This window comes from Oryzias latipes (assembly GCF_053564925.1).
Source record: "Oryzias latipes strain Hd-rR chromosome 1 unlocalized genomic scaffold, Olatipes_Hd-rR_3.1 chr1_Y".
Classification (NCBI taxonomy): domain Eukaryota; kingdom Metazoa; phylum Chordata; class Actinopteri; order Beloniformes; family Adrianichthyidae; genus Oryzias; species Oryzias latipes.
Window position 1 is genome coordinate 5,492,249 of NW_027616335.1, and position 26,205 is coordinate 5,518,453.

Below are 26,205 nucleotides of genomic sequence, written 5' to 3' on the forward strand. Positions count from 1 at the left end.
TTACCTGGAGCACCAACACCTCCTGCCTGGTCAAAAAGGCACACCAGCACCTCTATTTCCTGAGGAGGCTCAGGCGTGCTGGGATGGGGATCTCAGTCCTGACCTTCTTCTACAGGTGTGTGGTGGAGAGCGTCCTGACCTCCTGCATCACGGTGTGGCACGGCAGCTGCTCTGCGGCAGAGAGGAAAGCTCTGCAACGAGTGACAAAAGCTGCACAGAGGACTGTGGGCTGCAGCCTGCCGTCCACCACTGACATCTATACGACCAGATGCAGGAAACGGGCCTCCCGCATCCTGAAAGACCCCACTCACCCCTCACACCCTCTGTTCTCCCTGCTCCCCTCAGGCAGGAGACTGGGGAGCATAAAGAGCAGGACCACCAGACCGAGGAACAGTTTCTTCCCTGAAGCAGTCAGACTGCTGAACTCCGATTGATCACTGCACCCCCCCCCCCCCCCCCTCCATGGACAGCAAGCTAATTCTCATGTGCAATATCACAGGGCTGTGCAATGCTTAATATAATATACTGTGCAATTGGAAACATACTTTCTGTGCAATACTCACCAGGAACCATACCCTAACATATTGATATCACATTGATATCATATTATTTATTTATGTCTGAATGTAAACGACTAGCCCAGGACCAGAGAGCCTAATTTCGTTTTATCATGTGATAAAATGACAATAAAGATTTCCTGATTCCTGATCCTGATTCCTGATCCTGATTCAAGCTAGAAGGCTTTGGCTTTACTGCTGTTAGGTCACCGTAAAAGGAAAGGCATAAAAGATCGATCTCTACTTTTACGGATCGATTATTGATCTGTTAATCTTGGATCGATTCAGATTGATTTTTATCAACCCAGCCTTAGTAGAAATGGGACCATTATTCTGCATTAGAATGAATGTCATGTAAGTTTGGATGATGCTGAACAAAAGTTGCTAACTGTTCTCCCTTTGATGACTTCATTAATCCCACCATCCCATGCTGTGTCTCTGCATGCAGGTTCCAGGAAGTGAGGCTGAGCATGAGAATGAAGAGGAGGAGGAGGAGGATGACGAAGAGGGGAGGTGTCTGATATCTGAGTCTCAGAGTCAGGATGTACGTGCTTTGCATGCTGGGATAGCATAAAGTGGTGCAAACCTTTCATCAAAGCGCGTGACACTTGCTGATGCTTCAGTCTTTTTAATAATAAGTCAGTTATTGCTGGCAGCCACAAAGAACTGTCTGTTTCTAGCCTTGGTGTTTTTTCTTTATCAAAGCTTGTATTCTATACATGGGTTGTTTAGGCTTTTGGTATTTTTAAAAAAAGTTCTTCTTTTTATTGTCTTACTAAGGAGCCCGTGACCTGACATGGGTAAAATAATAAATATTTTGTTCCCACACTATAATTAATTTATGTGAGTGAAATAATTAGTCATTCATAAACATGGATGTGAGCAATAGTTATATTTACAGCAGACACCTTCACATTTCTGTCTGTGTGTCTCATTACATTGCATGGAAGACACGGATGATGTTTAGAGATCAGATTTATACATTTTAAAAAGCTCTACAAAAGCATTATACTCCATAGCAGTCATTTTACATCAGAAGGCTAGTTGGTACATGCCACGTATGGGATATGTGTGATGCATGATGGGATACAGCTCCACTGTTATGCATCAGCTAAACACCAGAGGGCGTTGTTGATCTGTAATCAGTCTCGGGCGTCTCCAGTCCTGTTCCTTGTGAGCTGCTGCCCTGCTTGTTCTGCAGCTAACCCTGCTTCAGCAAATGCTGATGAGCTGGATTGAGAGTTCCCAGTTTCTGCGTGACTGAGCTCACCTGATCCAGGTGAGCAGTTATAAATGCAGCGGGGTTAGCTGCAAAGCATGGAGGACAGTAGCTCGCAAGGAACAGACGGTAAGAAGACAATTTAATCATGTCCATTTTCAGGGATCATCTCAGAAAGAATAAACAGATGTTTCAAAAGCCACGAGAGGAAGAAAGAAAAAGGTTGGTCGTGAACATTTCTACTTTTGAGCATCATACCTGAGCATCTGGCTCACCTGCAGAGGTTGGCTGCTGTGCTGATACCACATTTTCTAGAACTGGGTTCCAGATAAACAGTTGCTGCTCTGAGGTGCTCAGAATCTGAGCTCTGCAAAGAAACTTAGATGCACTCTTGAAGTATTTCTGAAGTTGTTCTTTGGCTTTGATTGACAGAAGCCCAGTGCTGAGGTCCAAAAACAGTATCTTCTGAACACAAGACCCAGTGGTTTGTTTTGAAGTTGTCACTTTTGTGTTAAAATATGTTTAATATGTATTTGTGGATTTCCTTTTAATACTAAAGATGATTTACCGTTGAAAAAGCACCCATGCTGTTGATCTTGTGAAGCTCCAAATGTTGCACAAATATTTGTTTTCAGTAAAAGTGTTTAAAAAGTCTTTACATCCAGGAATGTGTGGAATGCTTATTTTAAAAATCTAAAGTCTCTTTAATACGCAGAGTTTTAACTCATGCAAATCATTTGATACTCTGTTTCAACAATGAAGTATATAACTTTGTTTAAACCAAAATATCCCTGTTGAATTTCAAAATTTTGAGCATGTCAGAGCATTTTTTTGTTTTTGTTTTTTAGGGGGGATTTTATATTTTGCTCTGAAAGAAAGATTTCATTGCCAAGCACTCATGTTGTAAGGCAATTTATTATATTATTGCCTTGAACAAGAGCTGTTGAAAGAAGTCCATTTGAAGCAACTTACATTTTTTAGAGGTGTCAACTTAAAAACTTAATTTTATCATTATTATAATAAATTTAATACAACATAAAAATCCTTTCAGTTAAATTTAATAAAACTAGTTGAAACAATGTATTTAAATGAGTGGTCAACTTCAAAAGGTATGTTTATGCTTTTAAATTGTATGTTGGTGCTAATATAAGATACTCTAGACCAGGGGTCGGGAACCTATGGCTCGCGAGCCATATATGGCTCTTTTGATGGTCACATGTGGCTCGCAGACAAATCTTTAATTATAGTTTTTTTTTTTTCATTAGACCAGTCCTTCTCGGGCGCGATGCGATGCCAGAGGCGCGCAGTAGTAGCGGTGCTTAGAGAGAGAAATCTGCGCCAGCGCTATCAGTTACTATTATCTATTATTTCACAGAGTTTGTACCAGCTGGAAACCTGTGAATTGTCGTGCCTAAAACTACGCGCTCCCGTCTCTGAGAAAGAGCGCGCAGATGCGGGGACTGGATGTGTGAGGAAGAAAGCAGAGGGTGGGGGTGAGGGGTTGTGGGGACAGGCAGCAGGTGAATCGCGCAGGGATTGTAAAAACGTGTAAAACCCGCTGCCCGTCACTTACTGCGGCGTGTGAGTGTATGTTTGGCTCCCCGTCTGCATGTGAGCAGTCTGTCTCACATCTACAGAACATTCAGACCTACGATGACGTTTAAAGTCTCAACGCCTGCATGAAGCAGAAACTCACCACGTATCAACCAGACTAGACCATCAGCAAAACTACCACAAGAAATACTCATCATTTATTAGCAACAGCATAACAATGTTATTAAAAATAATCCACAGACTTATTGTACTTTAAAAATGTTGAAATTAAATCAAATGCACACATTCATTTGTATATTTAGTTTTAAACAAATTGTCGCGGACTGAGTTGGATGGCTGTTGGGCAGCGTTAAAAGTTCTGGAGTTCATTGAACGCGTTAAGCAGAGATCTGATTGGCCCTCAGTTCTGTCGCTCAGCCTGTTGTTAGGTAGTTTGGACCAATGGGGTTCAGCTATGGGCCGAATAAGGGAAATGGGAGGGCTGGAGTGGGAGCAGGTGAATATAAAGTTGGGAGAAGCGCTCTCTCTCGTCTCGGCGGGAGATATTCAGGAGTTGCTGAATTAATTGAACGGCGTTTGTTGCGGTCTGCAGTAACCAGAATAAAGAACCTTAAAAGAGGTTAAGTCTCCGTGCCTCAGTGTGGGAAAGAGACACTACATTATTGTATGGCTCTTTCGAAATTACATTTCAAAATATGTGGCATTTATGGCTCTCTTGGCCAAAAAGGTTCCCGACCCCTGCTCTAGACTGTAAAAGGAAATCTAGTTCTCTCAACTTAACTTAACTTGTTAGTTGAACTTAATTTCATTAGAAGTTGACCCAACATTAAATGACTAATGGAAAGGGTTGTGTTAATTTATTTTGTTGAGGTGATGCATTTTTTTAGAGTGTAGGGGCTTATAGTGTGATTTTTTTATTTATTCCAAAAGCGTGTTCCTGAAAATGTTCCTATTTATTTTGTTTCAATGCTTCTTAAAGCAGGTTGTTTTTTGTGTGATCCAATGCAAATCATTAAAATAAAGAATGTTATTCTTTATTAATTTATCTATTTTATTAATGTAGATTTATTGTATTTCTGTGTTCTTGCTCTTAGATTATTTTGTTAACTTTTCCATTTTCAGACCAAATTAGAGAAAATTAAAGCTTTTATTTTAAATTTTGTTTAAACAAAACTATAGAAAATAACAATTTCATATGTATCTATTCCCATTTATTTGATTTGCATTATTCTATTTAAAGCCTAGTGGGCTGCAATATTTCTCTGCCTAATTAAGCGAGTGTGCATCAAGATCTCTCTTTCACTCTCTTTGTCTGGCCTCTTCTTCTGTGTTCCAGCGTTATTTCGTTGTACAAATGCATTTATCATGATCATAAAAATATGTAATTATTTTAACCTTAAGTAATCTCACGTTTTTTTCTGCCAAAAATACTATGGGATATATTGTAAATTCAGGATCCTATTGTATTTGTAATGTATGTTATTAGGGCCCAAGCACATTGTGCTTGAACGTACAAGCTTGATATTAACAGGGCTTCTTCATCACATGGAAACCAAAAAAAGTTTCCTGGTACCAAGTTGTCAGTCGCACAGGAAGTCTGCTATAATGATGTAAATGTGTCATTCTTGCTGTATTTTGGTCATTTGCAGGCCTCGCACTAGAACAAACTTCCCCTAGGGATTTGAGAATGTGACTCCAAACTCAGATTTTGCAAACTAGACCCATGTCCGATGTTATATTGCAAAGCTTTTACATTTTTCAAGCATTCAGCTCCTATTTTGTTCTCAGCTGTTGGACATGACAAGTTATTAAAATAATACTAATAAACTTAAAAAAAGAATGAAAAACTTTCAGCAACTAGAGTCCTCTTTTTGTAATTCTACCCCTTTCTACTTTTTGATCACACATTATTTTGCATTGAAAACTAAACCTACAATCAATACAAAAATGACTTATTTACATAATGGCATATGTCCAGAAACCAATTTCATGATTTCATTCATTTTAATCTTTCCTACTTTTTATGCTCTAACCCCGACCCTATATTTTTTCTCCCTTTTTTAACTTTTCTAATCCTAATGTCTAAAGTTACTATACTAACTGGCCTACAACTAAAAACTGTACATTTATTTGGCTAATTTTTTAAAGTTCCCTGCCGGCTTCATGGATGCCAAGATAGAAAGCCGGTTGGGTGGTTTTGTAGCAGGGTCCGCCAGAGTCATTCTTTTCCCTACACACACCAGAGGTGACGTGTCCTGACTCATTCCTTTTACAGAGACTTTTGGGTCTTTGCCAGTGGAGCTGGTTTGAGGATGTGTGAGCTCGTGCTGGACATCACTTTGAAGGCACTGATCAGGTTTGCTGGGTGGCAAGCTCTTTCTATGGTTATAGGAAGTGCGGGCTGGATTTCCGTACTGAACGGAAGGCAGTTGATACGGGTCCCTATGGGTCCACTCGTTTAGCTGAAAGGGTTCTTTTGCCTTTCCCGTTTCCCCTTTCATGACACCGCTGTCTCTTTTTGTCTTGGTGTCATTGAGTTTCTCTGCTGCCCCAGGTGCCACTCGTCTTGTCGTATAATGTGTTTCTTCATTTTTGCGACATATATGTAACAGGACATTGCCATGTATGTCTTTGTAGTGATGTGCATTTGTTGACTCCATGTTTTTTCTTTGTTCGTGTGAGGGATTCCGCGTGCACCTATCAAAAAATGTTTTCATTGATTTCCAAGAGGTCTATATGTAGACTTTTAACTATTATCTGATGATGTCATTCTGTCAAATTCTGACACTGGATTACATGTAATGTGTCTAATGACATCGTTGTGACTCATTTTGACATCAATTTGATTCAGTCTAATCAGACTGTAATGATGTCATATCTGATGATGTCAAAGTGCATGTTACGTCCCTGGGGAGGGCGCAACAGTACAACCATGAAATAAGACAAGTAGTCAAGGATGATGTATATAAATATGGTTTATAATATTCAAAGACTCAGGCTGCTGCAAACAATTACCTGTGGGGGAGGAAGTGACGTTTGGGTTGTGCCAAATAAATAAACTCAATATAACAAAACCAGGCCTAACTCTGCAACCAAACCCATAAATCAAAAGAACAACAAAAGACTACCTAACTAGTCTAAATACAAACATACAAAACATTACAAGAAATGGCACCAACCCCTTACCTGGTGTGTCTAACAAAGTTCAGCCTGCGTGTGAAAATGTATGGGGCCCCAAACTTGCCTGATCACAACCTCCCACCACGTACCTGAGGAAAACAGCTTAGTCAGAAGCATGCAGCCAAAAGAGAGTCAGGATCGCAGTGAGTGTCAGCCAGAGACAGTTCACCAGACTCTGCCAGGCTCAGCTCCCAGGTGTGCTTTAATAGGCTCCGGCTTCCTGGTAGAGGAGCACCACATGACCAGCAGGCGGCCAGTCACAGCTGATGAAGCTGCAGTCCCAGGTGAACATCATCAGGAAATTAACTGAAGTGAAACACAACAGGATGAAAGCAAAGCAGAGGGCTGTGCCTGTAACAGTGCATCTCTACCTGATTTAGGCCACACACTGGTTTAAGGTCAGACAATATTTTCATTGACCGCCCTGTACGAGCCAGAAGTTGCTGTCAGGTGTACAATCCTCAGATCAGAGTGGAGTCTTTGCTGGTCACAGCCATCAGTAAAGCTTCTGCCCAGCAGAAGGCGGGTCGCGCCGGCAGAACACGACCAGGGAAATGCTTCCGTCTCTACACGGAGAAAGCCTACAAAACTGAGATGCAGGCAAGTGACTTTTTCTGCAGAAATCAAAACCATTTTCTCTTTGAATGAAAAAAAACTGTCCCACTGTCTTTCGTAGTTCTATAATAAAGCATGAAATAATATACTTTGTATTGGAAGCAGTCTCTGGGTCTGGCTTCACATGAATGAAAACTGTTGGACTATTTAAGAAATCCTTCTAACAAGTAAAACTGCATCTTTCACAAACCCATAGATGCTCAGCAAACTGAAGGACAAACCATTTGTAATAAATAAATGTAGAGAAATGAATCACCTTGCAGTGGTTAAAAGAAAATTCCTGTAAATTGAAAAATGTTTTTAGATCCAAACCTTTTTCAATTTTGTTTGGCTTTATAGTTCATTTTGATTCATACTTTAGTACATTTGACCAATTCAGTTAGTTTATAAAAAGCAGTTTTTACAGATCTAAGGATACAAACTGGACAAATGGGAAACCTTAAGGAAAAACATATCATTTTAATCCTCTTATACCAGAGTGTTTACATACTTTTGACTTCCAAAACGTTTACGCAATTAACACAAGTCAAGCAGAAGCGGGGAAAAGCAGTTTTGCACTGATATGTAAAAATTTACAATAGTGAAGAGCTTTTGTAATCAACATACATCAACTGATTTTGTCACGGAGAACATCGGCTTTGCACCAATTATGCATCCATTTACATTTGTGGTGCAAACCTCCACGTCACAATCAGCTGATTAACGTCGATGGCGTGAACGGTAGAGGAGTTGTGTTATGTCAAAACGAATGTGTGTTATTTAGGTGTTGCATCTCAAGTGTTAAAGGGTCAAACCATCTCTAGAAGCATATTTTGCAAACACGCTTTAACACTTTGCCTTGACAACAACCTTATTTACAAACTGAGCAACAACCTGTATTCTGATAATAAAAATGTCATTAATAAATGTTCAGTTCTATTCTCTTTTCTCCAGGATAACACATACCCCGAGATTCTTCGGTCCAATTTCATGGATCCACCAGGTGAGTCATTTTGCTGAATTTGGACCGTTCCAACTTCCATTTCTCTACCCAAATGCTCCACCTGTCTCCCTCCACCTGCAGCTCCAGAGACCCTCATGAGAGCTCTTGAACTGCTGAACTATCTGGCCGCTCTCAACGATGACGGAGACCTCACCGAGCTGGGCTCCATGATGGCGGAGTTTCCACTGGATCCTCAGCTAGCAAAGATGGTCATTGCGAGCTGCGAGTTTAACTGCTCCAACGAAATTCTTTCCATCACCGCCATGCTGTCAGGTAATGCCCAGGACTGGGCTGACGTCTTCTTGCCTGCTGTAGGCCACGTCTGATCTGGTTGATAACGTGTCCAGTAAAGACGTCTGCAACACGGTTTCTTTTCTGATGAAAAATGATCTCGGCTACTAAATCAGCCAAAGACTGTACATTCAACAGGATGAGGTGGCTGAGTAGCTTGGTTGGTAAGGTGAGTGGCTACCATGCAGGAATCCAGGGTTCAATTCCCGGAGGGGAAGAAACAATGTTACTGTGGGCAATTACCATATCAATGACGAGCAGTTAACATCACTCAGTGAGGGTCCTTAGGCAAGGCCCGTAACGCTACTGCCTCCCAAGCGCAGTTCAGTTGCAGCTCACCACTCCCCCAGGGGATGGGTCAAATGCAGCAAAGAATTTCCCCATTGAGGGTTAAATAAAGTATAAAGAAGAAAAAAAAGAAATGAGTGCAGCACTATTTTAAATGACTTTTCGGTTCCTTCTTGATTACATAAAAAAAGAAAAAAAAGCTTAACGTTCTGATTAACGTTTTGAAACAAATCGTTTATAAAAATCTTTATTTAGTTTTTGAGAATAAACACAAACCCTGTCCTTTTGGCCAGCTTGTTACCTTTCACTTTTAAACATTTAGAGAATTTATTTTCTAGGTGCAGAAATGTTGAGACATTTATTCTCAATTTTATTTTAATTAAGGGTGGACTAAGTTGATATTTTTTTAATCATTTATACATGTGGATAGGGCAGGCACCACTTGGGTTTATGTCAAAGTTCCAGTATTAATCTTTACTTACAATAACTATAAGTTTCAATATTGTTAGTTGTTTACAATTGTGTTGTGTACCTTGAGATTAACATTTTCTGTCAAAATTGTAGTCTTTATGGAATTCCAAAGTCAGATCCTGAAGTTTTGCAAAGTTCAGTCGTTGCTGGTGTTCCTAACACTGTAGTTGTGTGAAAACTCTTGTTTTACAGATGTGCTTAATGACTCCCCTCTCTCCGCACTAAAATCCATTACTGTTGGAAATGACCATGAGAAAAGACCGCAGCTCCCCCTCTACCCTTTTGATAGTGTGGTCCTGCCCTGTCCCAACGCTGTGTCCAGTGCCCTAGCATCATAGGCTTTGCTCCATTTTTCTGTGAACGTTTGACTCATCCGTATGGGCGGCTTTGTTGGGGCCCATACCAACCTTGTTTAGTCCCACAGTGCTTTGTCCGTCCTACGGAGGCTAAGAAGGCAGCTGACGAGTCCAAGATGAGGTTTGCTCACATTGATGGAGACCACTTGACGATGCTCAATGTCTACCATGCCTTCAAACAAAGTAAGTGTCAGAATAGCTTCTGCATGCGGCTGTCTTCTTTTGTTTTTATCTGTTTTCCTTACGCTTAGTTCACACAATCATCTAACAACTTTATATTGTGTAAACCAGGTATGTCTGCAGTCTGGCCTGTCATCGAATCTATTCTGACCTGCAGCCCCTTCAATAAAACGTTATTGAAGAAGATAAACCATTACTATGGGAAGATGAGACACAAGTCTAAGAAAGCTATTTCACATTTGGCCAGCAGATGGCAGCAGCGCTGTGCCCAGTTCTATGAAAATATTTGATCTTTATCTAATTTGCTTGCCGATTATTTTAAGTGACGGGTAGAAATTGATAATCCAGATTCCTTTACTTGATGGCAGTTGTCCAATATTAAGATTTAAGGTAGGATATGTCGATTTTATACCAAAAATCTGATATGTTTATATCTTTACTATTCAAATTCTAACTCTGCATAGAGTTTGGACACACCTGACATAGACAAAAAACACTAAGAGGTTTGGCTGTACTGAATAAAACATGTTTTTCTATTCATCACTACAACTTTAAGCCAGTCAGCATGAATGGAGAAACACATTTTCTAACCAGTGGTGCCATGACATCTTTGTCAACTACCGCTCACTGATGTCTGCTGACAACGTGCGTCAGCAGCTGTCGAGGATTATGGACCGCTTTAACCTGCCCAGGCGGAGCACAGAGTTCACCAGCAGAGATTACTACATCAACATCCGGCGTGCTCTCTGCACTGGCTTCTTCATGCAGGTGAGACGAGCTGACGCTGCTTTCATCCGACATGTACGTCTGCTGGTGTTACTCCTGCCCTGCAAAGGTTTAGAGCTCTTCTGCTTCTTCTGCAGGTGGCTCATTTGGAACGCACAGGACATTACCTCACAGTGACCACAAGCCAGAGTGGGTGCTCTACAATGAGTTTGTCCTCACGACCAAGAACTACATCAGAACGTGCACAGACATCAAACCAGAGTGGTCAGTGTGAAGGCTTCTAAATTCAAAGTAAAAAAAAAGTGGTTTGGATTCTAACCGTACGTCTTTGTCTCTTTTTTTGCAGGCTGGTGAAGATTGCACCCAGGTACTACAATATGAGCAACTTTCCACAATGTGAAGTCTGCTGAAAAAGCTCTTCATTAAATAAATCAGCCATTGTGAAAAACAGTAACATGAAATAAAAACAAAGCTACTTTGGAAAATATTGATTTTGAAATCCGAGGTTCTGAAAAAAGAATTATAATAATATTCCACATGATTAAAATGAATATTTTAAAATGCTGTTTTAAAATAATGAACAGGTTTTTAAAGCAAAATGAAATATATTGAATAATAAAATGGCTAATTTAAAATCAGTGTGCAGCTTTTTTTACAATTTCATGATCGTTTTATATATTTCTGAGAGATTTATTGGTTGATTGTGTATTTGCATGAGGTCATATTTATTTATTTAATTAAATATTTATTTATTTAATTATGAACAGTATAGGACTCCATATTTGTGGTCTAAAGGACAGTTTTTGTCCAATCTTCTGGAATAAATCATAATACTAAACCGCGAGCTCCATCTACCGTGGCTAAACAGAAACAGGACAGACATCCAGAAGAGGCAGAACATTTATTATTGTAATCTGTTAATGATCTGTACATTTTTGTTGGAGCTTCTCCATTTGAGAAACCATGGAACACCATATGGAGTTAGTAATCTCATTGTTTTATTATTGTTTTACATTTATACAGGATGTAAACTGTATTAGGTCAATAGAAAAACATATGTAGATTATTAATGTATTTCTATACAAATATGACTAAATGTGTCAAAATTGAATCCAATCAATCCAGGCTCTGGTGAATCGCATTTAAATTAATTCTGGAAATTATTGATTCTATTAATTTTTGCCCTAATTCCTACAGCATGTCAGCTAGTTCCTGCTGTCATTTGGAATTCATTTGGATGTAAAAAGCACATATAACCCTTGTGCTATCTTAGATGACCCCACCCTTACATTGATATGTTCTCCCTGCCATGACAAAGGTGGATAAAGGCGGAAAGATTTCATGTAATCCATGGAAACCTGTGAAGATCACTAATCATTGAAGAAAAAAGGTTCAGCGCACTGTCTAGTGCAGTGGTTCTCAAACTTTCTTCAGTGATGTACCCCCTTAGAAATATATTTTTAGTCAAGTACCCCCTGACACGGGCAAAACATTTTTGGAAGAAAAAAGAGGTACAGTGCTGTAAAGTCAGATTTATTCAAGCCAAACAACAGTGAACCTGAAAAAAACATTCATATGGCAAATATTGCATGTACAAACAAAAAAGAAAAACAGAAGAAGTTGACCACCAGAAGGCATAAAACCAGTCAAAACTCAAATGTGCAAAATGCTGCTAATAATATATAAAATAAAAAATGTACATGAATAAAAAAAAATCTGTTGACAGAAATAAATCTATAACTTAATTATAAATAATTAATATTTAGTTTACAAAATAAATTAACTTTATAAATAAAGATTTGCTCACAAATAATAATTAACGTTAACCCTGTTAGGATGAAAAAAATAAGTTGCAGGTGAATCTCTTTGCATTGAACATTTGACTTGAATTGGACAGCATGTAACAGGCAGTGATTTATGAACAGGAAGAAAAAAATGCACTCAATACATTTCAATGAGAAATATGAGCTTGCACCTCACTGAGGATCTTTGTCATTCTTGGTGGCAAGGAGGCAACTGCAGTGATCAAGCTCTTCTCCAGGCACAGTCTGTTTCTTTGCTTTGTTTTGATCAGCATCATTGCTGAGAAGGAGGCCTCACATAAATATGTGGATGCAAACGGTTGCAGCTGGTCCAAAGCTTTCTGTCCCAGCTCAGGGTGCTCCTGCCTCACACACAGCCAAAACTGTGTGAGAGTGGATGCACCAAACTTCATCTGCAGGCCACGGTCAGATGCTACTTCCATCAGTTTTTCCTGATGAGTGACAGGAAGCTTGCTTCTGTTTGCTTCAGACAAGAGAAATGGATTTCTCAGCCAATCCAGCTGCACAGATTTCTCATCCATGACAGTAAAGTAGGAGTGAAAACCACTGATCAAGTTAGCCAAATGTCCCACTATGACTAACTTCACCGGAGCTGTCGCCACATCCTCATTTGAGAGAAAGACATCCAACTGAGGAAAGCAGGTGAAATCCTCCTGATCACATGGCCTTTTCCACATCTCTGCTTTCTTCAGGGAACCACCCACCTTGTCATCCAGGTTCAGGATGCTGGTGTCCTTGCCCTGCAGGGACATGTTCAGTTCATTCAGTGTCCTGAATATATCTGCCAGATAGCAAAGCAAGCCAGTCCGTGTTCTCAAGCATGGTGGCATGGGGAGATCCGTGCTCTGTCAGGAAGGTGTGCACTTCAGCTAGCAAATCAAACAGCCTGCTCAGCAGTAGCGGTTTTAGGCACGGGCCATACGGGCGATCGCCCGGGGCGGAAAAATGACGGAGGGGCGGCGCCAGCGGCTCAGCTCTTGTAAAATACTTTATGCACCACTATTGGTTTACTTATATCACAGAGTTTGTAACAGCCTGAAACCTGGAGGCGCCCCCGCCCCGCAGCTGCGCTCCCTCCTGTCTTTGAGAAGTAGACGCAAATGTGTGTGAGAAGGAGAAGGGAGGGGGCGCGGGGTGAAGAAGGAGAAGGGAGGGGGCGCGGGGTGAAGGTTGCAGGCTGAGAGGTGAGCACGGAGCGCAAAACGCATGCGCAAATCTGGCTGGATCTTCTTCCAGGGGGGCAACGGTCGCGGGCCGCGGCTCAGTGCTTGATGAAAAAATAAAAATTGCGCCGCCATGTAGCGAATTAGCGCCCCTGGGTGCAGCTGCACGCGCTCCTTCTGGAAATGTTTGACGAACGGGGGGGGGGGGGGGGCGCTGCGGGTATAAAAAGGTATAAAAAAATCATGCTTTTTTGGTTATTTTGGTGTGAAATGCCCAAATAAAAAATGGAAAAACAAAAAAAATTCTTCACTTAGATGACAGTTGGTTTAGTCGACAGACTTGATACCTATGTCAGGACATTTATGCTAAATGCAGAAACATCTGAAATATGGACAAAAAAGGTCAAAATTGGTGCCCAATTTAGAAAGAAAAGAGAAGAAGAGGAGAAAAGAGACAAAGAAAAGGGTATTATCGCATAGCTAGATGCACGTTTTCTAAATTCGAATGCTACCTGCCCAACAACAACAACAACGTTGCAGAAGAAAAATCTCTTGTTTGGTCTATCATGACCAAAACTGAAGTAGGCCCAAATATTGCAAATAACGTCATTTTTAAGATATTTATTCTTAAATGTTTGCTCTGCCTTAACTTGTAACATTAGTTATGATTCGTGTGTCTGTCTGCTCTGCTGTAACACAAAGTTTGTGTTGTGTTTTATTGTTGTATATTAGTTCATAATGTTAAATAAGCTGTGATGGTAGCATGCTGCTGCTGCTGCTGCTGCTGTAGCTGCTGCTGCTGCTGCTGCTGCTGCTGCTGCTGTTAGCTTTTCAAAACTCCAGTTGATCAAGTCATACCTGAGGTCACCAAAGTCTCAGGAGCAACTCACTAACCTGCTGTTGTTAGTATCAATCATTCAGGGGGGGAGCAGATTTCATATGATGACGTTATTGACAAGCTTGCATCAGGAAGGCCACAAAGGTTAGGTTTAGTTAGTGTTTTCTGTTCTTAGTGCCTCAGTTACATTTATTCTAGTGTGTTATTAGTGTGATTTGTAGTTTATAATATTTATTTTAGATTATTTATTTGTGTTTGATAAAATATTTCCCACTGTATTTTCAGTTACAATAAATGGACAAAGTGACTCTATTGGGGAGGGGGGGGGGGGGGGGCGCCAGAGGAGGGTCTCGCCCGGGGAGTAATTCAGGGTAGAACCGCCACTGCTGCTCAGTACTCATCCACGGGACAGCCAGCGTACTTCAGGATGCAGGAGCAGTTCTGTGTGTTCAGCTCCCGTATTTTCACAGAGGCTGCGGAACAAATGTGCATTAAGTGGCCTTGCCTTGATAAAGTTTATAACTTTAATGCTGTCGTTCAAAACATCGTGCAACACAGGGCTCATTTCTTGGACGCTAGCGCTTCCCTGTGTATCACACAGTGGGCCCACTTGATGTGGGGATTTTCTTTTTTAATCCGTGCTATGAGCCCTTTGGCGCTGCCCGTCATTGATGCAGCCGCATCTGTGCAGACGCTGCTGCAGGATTTCCAGCTGATAAACATGTTAACATGACATTAAAAATGTCCTCTCCGGTTGTTCGCCCCTCCATTTCTTTGCAGAATACAATGTGTTCACAGATGTCGTCCGTGTCAATATATCTTACAAATGCAACAAGTTGCGCATGTCCACTCATATCTGTGGATTCATCCAGCTGCAGTGAAAATGAGTCGCCAAGTTTCCCCACAACTTGTTCGATAATGTCTGTGTCCATGATATCTATTCTGCGGCAAACAGTGTCATTAGACAGAGGCACAGTTTTTAATGTATCCGCTGATTTTTTTTGTCCAGCATAGTTTCGGCCAATACCACGGCGGCGGGGAGCAGTGGGTCTTCCGCTATGGTGAACGTTTTTTTGGCTTTAGCAACAAGCAAAGACACCGCGTAGGAAGCCTCCAGGGCTTTGGCTGATGTACTGGAGACTTTTCACATTGTGGCTTTGGATGACTTGAAATCAGAAAGTTTTCTCCCGAAGAACTCTGATGAGTGCATGACGTCAGTGGGTCAAACTAACTTGGTGTGTGGAGGGGGGGGGGGGGGTTATTTCAAAGGATATTGAAACTAAATACTGAATATAAAATTCAGTGCATGAACACATATTTATATTTTATCAAACTTTTTACAAAATAATTTGTCTCAAGATTTATTATTAGGATGAGCCTACTGATTTAGATAGATATTTTGAAAAGCTTCACGTAGCCCCTGCAGTATCTCCACGTACCCCCAGGGGTAGGCGTGTAAAAGACCCATTTTATTGTTTTCTTATTATTGTTTAACATTTCCTTTGATTGAAGATGCCCTTAATTTCCAAAAAAGTATGTTGAAGATGTGAAAGAACATTATAAAAAACAGTGTTAATATTTTTAATGTGTTTTGAAGACTTTTATTGTGAAGGTCCCACCTACTTCTGTGAAATCCCTGTGTCAGTTTAACAGAACCAAAAAAAAAAACGGTTAACAGCTGACGTTACGGCAACAAAGGAAACAGACAAAACACGGACGGATAACTGTGTAAAGCTGTAATTTGTTTTTGGCATCTAGCTGGAAGGCAAACAGGTGTGATATTTGGTTATGTTTACTGTAAATGTTTTCTGATTATTTTCAATTTGTTTTGTGTTAAATAACAAAATATATTTCTGTTTGACTTTATCTAACAATCCAACGCTAATAGATGAGGCAAAGAATGGTTGTATATCAAAAAGGAATTATTGTGAGTTTGTTGTTTTGCTTTTCTTCAGCTCTTACGGTGTGACTCTGGAGTAAATAAAAGGGTTGGAATCCCCCATCATAGTCCATCAGTTACTATCATTGAGTCCATTGTCTGAATCATGTCAGGCTGGAATGCTACAGAAAGAGCTGACACCTACATCATCCCACGGTCACCCTGCACCACGGAGTCACTTGGACAAGCAAGGGGCTGTGCTGCTAATCGTTTGGCGTTGAAGATCATACACTTCATCAGGCAACTCAGCACCATTCTACGGGTCCACAAGCAGGGCCGGCCCTGGTCTTCCGGGGGCCCTAAGCGAAATTTAATTTGTGGGCCCTCTAACTGATCAGCAGCACCAACAAAACGCAACTGTTGTTGTAATATAAATGAGACATTTTGTGAATGTATTATTGTTGCTGCTGAAGAATTGAATACGTTTATTGCTTGCATGTTGGATGCACATTAAGTGATGCCAAATCAATTTTAAAAGTGAAAAGAAAAAAAATATGAATGACAAAAGTAAATATATATGTATGTATATTAAAATATATATATATATATATATATATATATTTTAATGTAACATTAGGCACTTAAAAAATGACATTCACAAAACTCCAACTTATTAAAAACAGCAACTTAATAAAAAATCAAATAACGATAAAACAATCCAAAAAAAAGAATAACAGCTCAATGATGGGGATTTTGGAAAGTCAGAGTCTTTATCAGTCTGAAAAGGACCTTGCACCAAATCCATTCTTTCTGGATCTTTCTGGATCAGAGAGTGTGGTTGGATCAATTGGATTTGAGGTTGGTGGAATTTTGGATCCAGTCAGCTCCTCTTCCATACACGCCTCTCTTGGAGCCTCTGGAACATAAGAGACAGAACATCAACAAAAGCAAACAGTGAAAAGTTGCTGTGATGCTAGAAGCAGAATGTTGGAAAGAAGTGCCTTCACTTTTGTTTGTGTGCGCGCACATGTATGACTTTCTTTTAAGTAATAATGAAACAATAAGTTTGATTTAGGTTCCATATTGGGTAGATTTGAACTTACCAGCAGCAGCATCAACGTTTTCTCTTTTAATCGAAGATGTGGTGACAGGAGTTTCTTCTGCAGCTAAAAAAACAATGATTATTATTATACAATAAGCAATGATAAAGCTAATAAAATAACTATAGCAGAATACTACTAATAGTTTAGTGGCTCATTTAAAATCTGTGTGCAGGTTTTTCACAATTTCATGATCTTTTTATATATTAATGAGAGATTTATTGTCTGATTGTATATTTGCACAAGGTCATATTTATTTATTTAATTATGAACAACTTGGGACTCCATACTCTTCAGCTGCGTATTATGAAAAAAAGGGCTAATGCAGACACTGTTTTTTAAATTACTTTACAAGCTATTAAAATGACCTGAGATTCCATCTTCAGTGAAGTCAGGAACATCTTGGGATGTGGACGCTGCACCACCTCCAATACTTTTTAATACTTTTTGAGAGCAGAAGAAACTGTCGGCTGAGACGGAACTGTGCAAAACATCATTATGTAAAACCAAAACTGCAAAATACAAATAAGAAAAAATGTACCCATTTATAAATAATAAATGTGAACAATAATTTGAGTATAAGTGGAAATATAAGCACTTATACACTTCTTTGTCTATTATTTTGTATGTTCATAATTTGAAAATGAGTACATTTCTTTTGTTTGTCATTTATAAATTAGAACCTTTATTTTCTATTTGTATCTGGCAGTTTTGATTCTCCATATTTCATGCCAATGCAAGATTTTAAGGCACATTGTTGAAAAAGTCAGACTACCTGACCTGCTATAACAGATAAACAGCAGTTTTTATACTGACATAACCAGAAAATGCAGAACGCACTTATGTGTTAGCAAAACAATTCAACAATATTATAACGTGAGTTAAAACATTTATCAGCCATCGCCGTTGTCATTGTTTACTCTTCTCTACTCTTCGCCGTTTTGGAAGGTCATGTCCGACCTCATCTTGGAAACTTGGGTATCAGAATTATTTTTCGAGTTTTCCATTGGAAATTTACGACAGGGGTCGTTTGTGCAAACTTCACCTGGGTTTGATTAGTATTTACGTAAATTGCGCAGCTGCACAGAAATACTGGATAATGTAAACATTACGGCCCCAACATCCTCCAAACTTACCTTGTGATGATGTTGAAGTTCTTCATCTTTTTTCAGCTCCTGATGGATAAAGTCTCTGTGGCATGATGTTCTCTTGTCACTTTGATCAGAGGGACAAATTTCGCTCGTTTTTTCCTTTTCCCCAACTTTATTGAAACAAAATGCGCTCGTAAATGCACACTGTGCCAGGCTCAGATGCAGTGATGTTGACCAATCGTTGAAGAGTGGCTTAACGTTATTATCTGGGTTGCCAGATTGGTTCAGGTGATCATTAAAGTGCAGGCAACTTTCTTTTGCACAACATTCAGAGCGCACGTTGGTACGGATGTGCTATGAAATGGGTTGCCAGATTTGGGTCTTTTTTCATTTTTTTTTTTTGCCACTTCGGGGCCCTGCAGGTGACGGGGGTCCTACGCGGCTGCGTAATTCGCGTATAGGGAGGGCCGGCCATGTCCACAAGACAATCATTTCTCAGCTGACTTAACAGTTTGATGTGAAAGTCAGTCAAGGTATGGAACATTTTATTCAACTCGAGAAAGAAAAGGTCAAGCTTCAGCAAGGAAAGTGACTGCTCCAATCAGAACTGGTTAAAGAAAGAAACAACATCCACTTTAAAGAACATTTGTCTCACTAAAAGAACATTAAAGGTTACATTTGAGCAAAGGACTGTTATCACTTTGTTTATTCCCTGATTTAATTTATTTCAAAAAAGGTGTTCAGTTTGATGTGTGAACAGTTTATATTGTATATTGATTTTGTTTTTTAAAAAAAGGGATTTACTTACGTTCAAAGTCTGTGATTTAAAAAGGCAGTTCATGTTGACTGAACTATATATTTTACTGTGAGCTACATTCAAGTTATTTGCTTATATTCTAAACAGTTACTTATTTCCATTTGGGTAGTCTAAGAGCAATACTGAAACAACGTTTTACTTAGTATAGTTTAATATGGAGGAAACAGAAAATCACAATTTACAAATTGAGTTACAGAAACAAATAGATAACCTGCACTGCAAAATTGAAAAGCTCAAATTTGCTCTTGAAGACACCTCAGAGACTACTGAGAGAGAATATTTAGAAAATGAAATTCAAAGCAAGGAGTAAATACTAAATGGCTTACAAAGTAAACTTAAGGAAGGTGTCCGACGCTCAACCCGACAAAAGACCCTAACTCCAAAAATGCTTGAACTGCAAAAGGAAGAGGCAAGAAAAAGGGAAAAAAAACTAATTTCCTCATACGAAAAAAGGAAGGCTCAGGCCCGCAGGTCAAGAGAGCAGCTGAAGCTGGACATCAGAGAAAGTGAGATGGCGGAGCTGATGGATTCTTTGGAAAGGGAAAAAGAGGACGTATTAAACACTTAACTCGAACTACGGAAATCCATCACACCAGCACCAGAACTAAGACGCCACCTCGATAGTTGTGAAGCAGTTGGAGAGACCAAAAAGGAAAATGGGGGTCACTCTGGGCCTCTCTGTGTCTGGACCTTCAGAGGAGCCCCAGCGCTGGTCTTTGCTTGGATTTGTTTTAGACGTGTTCATAGTCAAATGCATGTTTTAAGGGGAGGAGGATTATTTTGTTGTTGTCATTTTTGTTTCTTATTCTTACAATCCACTACATGTCCCGTGTTGAATTCTACTATTAAAATGTGGGAAACAGATGTTAATCAAATCCAAATCAATCCAAAAGCCTGGAGACTGGTTGGCCGTGGTCCTCCCTTTGACCTGGACAGTGGTTGCCATGGCTACCAGCACACTCACCAAGCTGGAACTTAGAAGAAGATAAAGAGACCAAAAAAAATAAAGCAGGTTTTCCAGGGAAAAACCACAAAGTGCTTTCCAAGCTAGAACTAAGAATATTCAGCATGCATTTGGAAAAACTCATTGGCTTCTTGTGAAAAATGTTGAGTCATTTGAAAAGCATTCTATGAAAGCTCAAAAAAACTTCCTCTAAGGTTGTGGTTGTTTAGAGAAATCCTCTTCAAAGAAGTTCTCCTGACCATCTTCAAACCCACTTCCTGCTTTTTCAAACGCTACTGTTCAACAAAAACTTGGTTTCTGCCACAAAACCAATCTTAGACACTGAAACAGAATGAATCCAATGCAGAAATGTGTTGACACCTTTAATTCAAAGGTTCAATCAGTTTGAATCTCATTAAGAACATTTCAAAAATCCACATTTGGATCAGGCGTCTTCATCAGAGCACAACTCATGATTCCAGGACTGTGACTCACCAATATATCCTCATTTCCTTTACACAATCTGTTTCCATCATTCGGATTTTTTAACCAAACTTGAGTTAGAAAAGAATTGTTGCCCCAAAATGTCCAGTTTGAATAGTCTACAGTTTGTTGTGTTTTGTTGCTAGGTAACAGGGTCTTTAATGTCTATGATGTCATCGTGGCTTTCAGAGTTGAACTCCTGAATATGACGGTAAACATTTGGATTGAACAAAAATGGGATTGAAGCTCATGCTAAATCCTGATCTCAATGCTGAAAAAACCTCCTCCTAGATTCTGGTTGTTTGGAGAAGTCCTCCTCTTCCAAGAATTCCTGAAAAAAGCCCTCATTTCTCCTGACCATCTTCAAAGCCACTTTCTGCTTTAGTTTAGTCCAAACTTGCTTTATGCTGACAACATTTACAGCTTGAATCAATCTGAAGAATCCAAGGAAACAAACCAATCTAAGTTTGCATTCATGCCACTTCAGAACCAACAAAGCATGTTTCCAGGACGCTGACTTACCAATAGAACTTGGGATTTCCTTTGCAGAATCCTTCTCCGTGTGTTTTCCTTTGTTTTTCTCCCCAAAAACTAAACCAGAGATTTTTGCTGAGCTGCAGAACAAACGTCTGACTGGTTTAACCGCCGTTGATGGTTTGTTGTGTTTCCCTCTGTTTCCCCAGCTGCTGTGGTCTTGGTATGGTTGCTAGGGAACGCTGTCTTTGATGATGATGACATCAGAGTGGCTTCTAGAATGGACTTTCTGCTTGTGTAACCAGGAGCTGTAACCTTTAGGGCACGAGGACCCAGAAAGAGGTCCAGGCAGTGACGGCGTTCAGTGACGGACTGCGCAGCCGCACTTCCTCCAAACGCCACTACAGACCTTTTTTACACTTCAGCATTTTTCGACCGGAAATACATCAATGACGTGTAAAACAACTTCCTGTTAGCACAGCGGCACATATGAAGAATGGCAGAGTCGAAGAGTTGCAGTCTCTGTTGTGTTCCAGGCTGATCGTCTTCCGACCAAGAACAGCCCGGCCTTTCATTTCATTATTTTCCAGTGGATCCAAACCTGAAACCCAAATGGATACAGGCGATCCGAAGAGAGGAAGGGCATAGTTTTAATGTAAACACAGGTAGCACCGTCTGCTGCCGGCACTTACTAACTTCGCTCCGGATTGTGGTGCGGCTGCGTCGTTCGTCGACTGAAGAGTGGTGTTGCCCCGAGTATTTTCCCTTGGAAAAACTTTACTGCTCCTTTGAGAAGGGAGTCAGTATATGACAGAACCTCAACCATCAGGCTATGCAGCTATGCTGTGAAGATAGCGACATGGTGGCTAAGCTAAGGCAGAAATGGATCAGGACTACGTGACACACCCACCTGCAGGTAAGGTTGTTCATAATGTGTTTAGTTAACGTTAGTCAACTATGTGTACCGTTATTGGATAAATGCATTTCTACCTGAACAAATTAATGTTTATAATAAAAGCTGTACATGCTCTCACCTATTTTAATTACATGTTTTTAATTAATTTTGAGCATTTTGTCATTAACAAAAATAAATGAAATGTATTTGTAATTAAATACTTAACATACTTTTCAAAACATGATTACTGTGTTGTGTTTAAAGGTAACAAAAATATGTTAAGACTGATTTTTTATTTCTTTATCTTTCCAGGTGCTCTGGATGAGGCTTTGGATTACATCCATGACTTAGAAGCCACGTTCCTTTGCTGGAGCCAGGAGACGATGTCATGGCGGACAAAGAGTTCCTCATTGAAGACCTCCTAACTGACATTGGATCTAAGATCATCATTCCACCTTTTAAGCTTTCAGCTCCATCAGCAAGGAGGAAAATGAACAAATCCAAGCCATCACCCGCCTCAGAATTATAGTGGAAAGAGTGATCAGTAGGATAAAGTCCTTACACATCAGGGCCTCTCTCGTGCCGCTCACACTGATGGTTAGTGTGAATCAGATCTGGCTTAACTGCCGTGTTTTGGCAAATTATCATGGACTTTTTTGTTTTGAAGAGTGAATTAATGTTTGGTATGTAAATAATGTGCAAATAGTATGGAAAAATTTAGTGTTCCCACATATTCTTAAAATCTAATTAAATATAATTGTTATATTCTTAATATTTTTCTGTTGAAATGTGACTTTGACTTCACACAAAAATTAGATGAACAAATAAAACAATTTTGGTCAAAATTGTGCCTCATTTAATTTTTTGGTATGCGTAACAACTGATTAATCACAACACAAATAACATCAAAGATTTACAATAAAAAACAACATTACAGATCAACAGTAAGACATAAGGCTGAACTGATTGTTAAAGACAAGATAAGTGTAATTTAAGGTATGCATTTGCCAAAATATATATCCAAGTTCTCTTTCATTCCATCTCAGAAACCCATCCAACACAGCCTTGAGAGGTTGGGGCTGCACCTGGCATAATTTGCTTCCAGATGCCATCAGATATGGATCTGGCTGTGGTCCTACACAAAAGAAACAACACACAAAAGTTAGACATAAGTGCATAACTACATTTAAATTTAATTCATTATATCTGCTGTAAACATAATTTGGTTAGTCATAAGATTAGAAAAAACAACTTAACTTGCTCACAAAGCAACAAAAAGTTAAATTAATCACCTGTATATGCTTTGTACAGTGTGGACCTCAGACCGTCCCTGCCAACTGTTTTGGGCTTTTGCACCACCAGCTCACTAACCGGTTCAGGATGGATTCCCTTATAAGTAAAAGGCAGAAAGCAATTAAAGTCTGTAGTCACTACTGGGGTTGTTTTTATAATAATTTAGAGTTCTCATGGATACACATCCGTTCTTAAATCCTAATGACAATTTGATCACAAACCCACCTGTGCTTTTGGTCTGTGCCATCTTTGCAAGCCACTCGTGCAGGCCAGGGTGGGTGGAGCAGCCTGCAGACCCAGCTGTGAATAATGTGCGGTCTGGAACAGGATGGCAACTATGTGATTGCAGAATCCTTTAGCAGCCACACAACTGCAGGAGAAAGCTTTCAGGTTGGCACTTTCTGCATCCAGTGATATCTAGACACAATAAATTAAATAGGTTAAAATTAAGACATACTTATGTTGCTACATCAATGATCAGAATGACATGAAATAACTGTCAGTAGGGTGACCAGATTTGAGTTAGTAAAAAAGAGGAGTGAAGTGAGTTTGTGAGATATTTCATCGAGAGTAATTGGTGTTCAGAACTGCATACATAAAGCAAATATGATTACATTTCATATATGTTCAATGTTATTTTATTATATAAGTATCAAAAAAAAGGACATGTCCAGGAAAAGAGGACGTGTGGTCACCCTAGTTTCAGAAAAATAATACTAATAGTAAGTGAAGAAAGTGCCGCAACCGCAGCAAAAAGAATGAACACACATACGGGCAACTTAACATTTCTTATTTACAGCTTCACCAAATTTTTGGGTGTTATGTTAATCTCATGCCTTTACACTTAAACATACACACAACATATTCACTGCGATTTGTTATGCCTTATATTACAAATTAATAACACCAGTTTACCATTTACAGTTGACGTAAACAAAGAGTTACCGGTGATGCGGCTAAGGCTAAAGCTAGCTGAAGCTTACCTTGGTAATGGTGGATAAACTCTTCGTGGACGAATTTATATCCCATGTCCAATTTGTTTCCTTTAGTGGACGAATGCATCTTCACACTCTTCATCACATCGGCGCTGGTGAACTTCAGAACACAACTCAGGCTCTTCGAAAACACTCTAGGCTCTGCCATTCCGCCGCCAGCAAAGCACAAACCAGAACTAGGTTTACACGTTTATGACGTATTTCCGGTTTTTGCGAAAAAGGTCTATTCATCCAGCGCGTGGAACTATTCATCCAGCGCCAGAGTCCAAACGGGCTTAAGGTTGATAAAGCGCTCTGGAATCCAGCTATGGTGTGCTAAACGTCAGGTCCGGAACGGAAGATGCCATCAATGAAGTCTGTCTGTCAGCAGCAATCCAACGCTGATGGGGTTTAGCTTGTGGAGGATTTGAATGTTCATTTGCTCTCAGGTTGGTTCTTTGCTGGAAGCCCCAATCCTCAGTTCAGTCAAGTTAGAAAGATGCTAACCAGCAGGCTTTTCCAGCAGAATCAGAAGGTTAGCACGTGAACTAATTTAGTTAACTTTGTGCTAAATGTTGATTTATTTACTGTTCTGTTCATTATATCAACAGTTCTCTGTCACCCTCTGGTGGTTCATCAAAGAACCCAAACTTCCAAAGAAAGTGAATCAGTAAACATGAGCTAATTCTTGATGCAGGTTTGAAAACACAGATGGAAAACAGCCTCAATACAAATATTAGTCAATGTTTCCTTGAATGGAACAATTTAAGGATTTTTTGTCAGAAAAGTTGTGAAAAACTGTCTTGTAAAGTGTGTGGTGACGGTCCACTGTGGAAAATGACTGTTTGTGGAACATTGAGATGTGCTCAGTGATTTTGGTTTAGGACCCTTTGGGTTAATTTGAAACGTTAGTTTCTCCTAAATCTACAAACTCTCTCCACAAACTGTCTCCTAACTCTCAGGGATTCCTGCTGCTGGCAAAACTCACCGCTCAAGGAACCATTTCATGAATCAGTCACGGTTAGGATTAAACTTTATTGAACAACATATCATGGTCTGGAAGAAGGCACAGTTCCAGCTGACAGAAGTCTGGTTCTGCTCCATCAGATCTCACTACAGAAACAAACCTTCACGTGTTGCAGCAACAGTTTCCATGTTTGGAAGAATCTTCTGAAGAACAGCTCAGTTCCAGATCACATCATGATGTTTGATGTTTTCTTCATTCCAGGAAATCATCTGTGTCTCCTTTGATCTGTGCTGAGTTAGCACTTTGAGTTCTTTTCAACTTTAGATCCATCATTTAGAATCAAGGATTTATTGATAGATATTATTTGACAGAAAATAAAGAGTAAATGTATTTATTATCCAGAAGTGATCGTGGTGTTTTTAAGTCTTTTATTTTGAAATTCTTCAAGGATGATCATCATGGTGGGATTTCTAGATCTGCATGAACTCATCCTGAATCCAAAAGGCACTGGACCATCAAAGAATCCAACCCATCTCTGCCAACATGAGGCTCTTACTTTGAAAAGTCCCAACTTCTTTTTTTTTTTTTTTTTTTTTTTTTTTTTTTTTTTTTTTTTTTTTTTTTTTTTTTTTTCTTACTTGTCCTGTCCAACAGCTAGGCAAACAGATGAGAGCTGAGGGCCTCTTGTGTTGGACATATTTTATTCTAACAAGAGGGGTTATTCATCTTCAGACAAACCAAAGGTATGTCTGAATAAACCCCTTTTGTAATTGAGGCCAAACTTTATTAATTTCAATCATGTTTGAAAATCTTTGGTGTTGGACCGGACGGAAAAGGAAAGAGGGGAACAAGAGAGAGGGACGTTAGAGAGAGGGGGGGGTAGGAGGGTGATAATAGGAGGGGAAGGGGGGTAAGACCATGAAGCAGCATAGAGCAGACAGGTTCACTGGTTGTTTATCGTTACGGTACGGTTCAAATGTAGTACAAAAAGGGCGGGGCCTGTTCACACACACTCAAATATTATCAACACACCTGCTAGCCGCAGA

At 39.8% G+C, this 26,205-nt stretch overlaps 3 long non-coding RNA genes and 1 pseudogene across 4 annotated transcripts in view; 3 read left to right on the forward strand and 1 right to left on the reverse strand.

Moving 5' to 3' along the window:
• Positions 1–25,556, forward strand: part of LOC144990399 (uncharacterized) — a 108,448-nt gene extending 82,892 nt beyond the window's left edge. Inside the window, exon 2 of the long non-coding RNA XR_013654398.1 lies at positions 25,155–25,556. This is a non-coding gene — a long non-coding RNA (uncharacterized LOC144990399). The remainder of the gene's footprint in view (positions 1–25,154) is intronic.
• LOC144990388 (ATP-dependent RNA helicase DHX15-like) lies at positions 7,843–10,966 on the forward strand (annotated as a pseudogene). Its single transcript, XR_013654375.1, has 6 exons — positions 7,843–8,107; positions 8,189–8,380; positions 9,574–9,700; positions 10,269–10,461; positions 10,557–10,683; positions 10,766–10,966. The product of XR_013654375.1 is annotated as an ATP-dependent RNA helicase DHX15-like (transcript).
• LOC144990401 (uncharacterized) lies at positions 18,620–22,770 on the forward strand. The gene is made up of 2 exons (XR_013654400.1): positions 18,620–21,946; positions 22,238–22,770. It is a non-coding gene; the product is annotated as an uncharacterized LOC144990401 (long non-coding RNA).
• On the reverse strand, positions 22,777–24,753 carry LOC144990394 (uncharacterized). The gene is made up of 4 exons (XR_013654388.1): positions 24,202–24,753; positions 23,444–23,635; positions 23,218–23,314; positions 22,777–23,060 (listed from the first exon to the last, which is right to left on the reverse strand). It is a non-coding gene; the product is annotated as an uncharacterized LOC144990394 (long non-coding RNA).
• Positions 25,557–26,205: the final 649 nt, after the last annotated feature.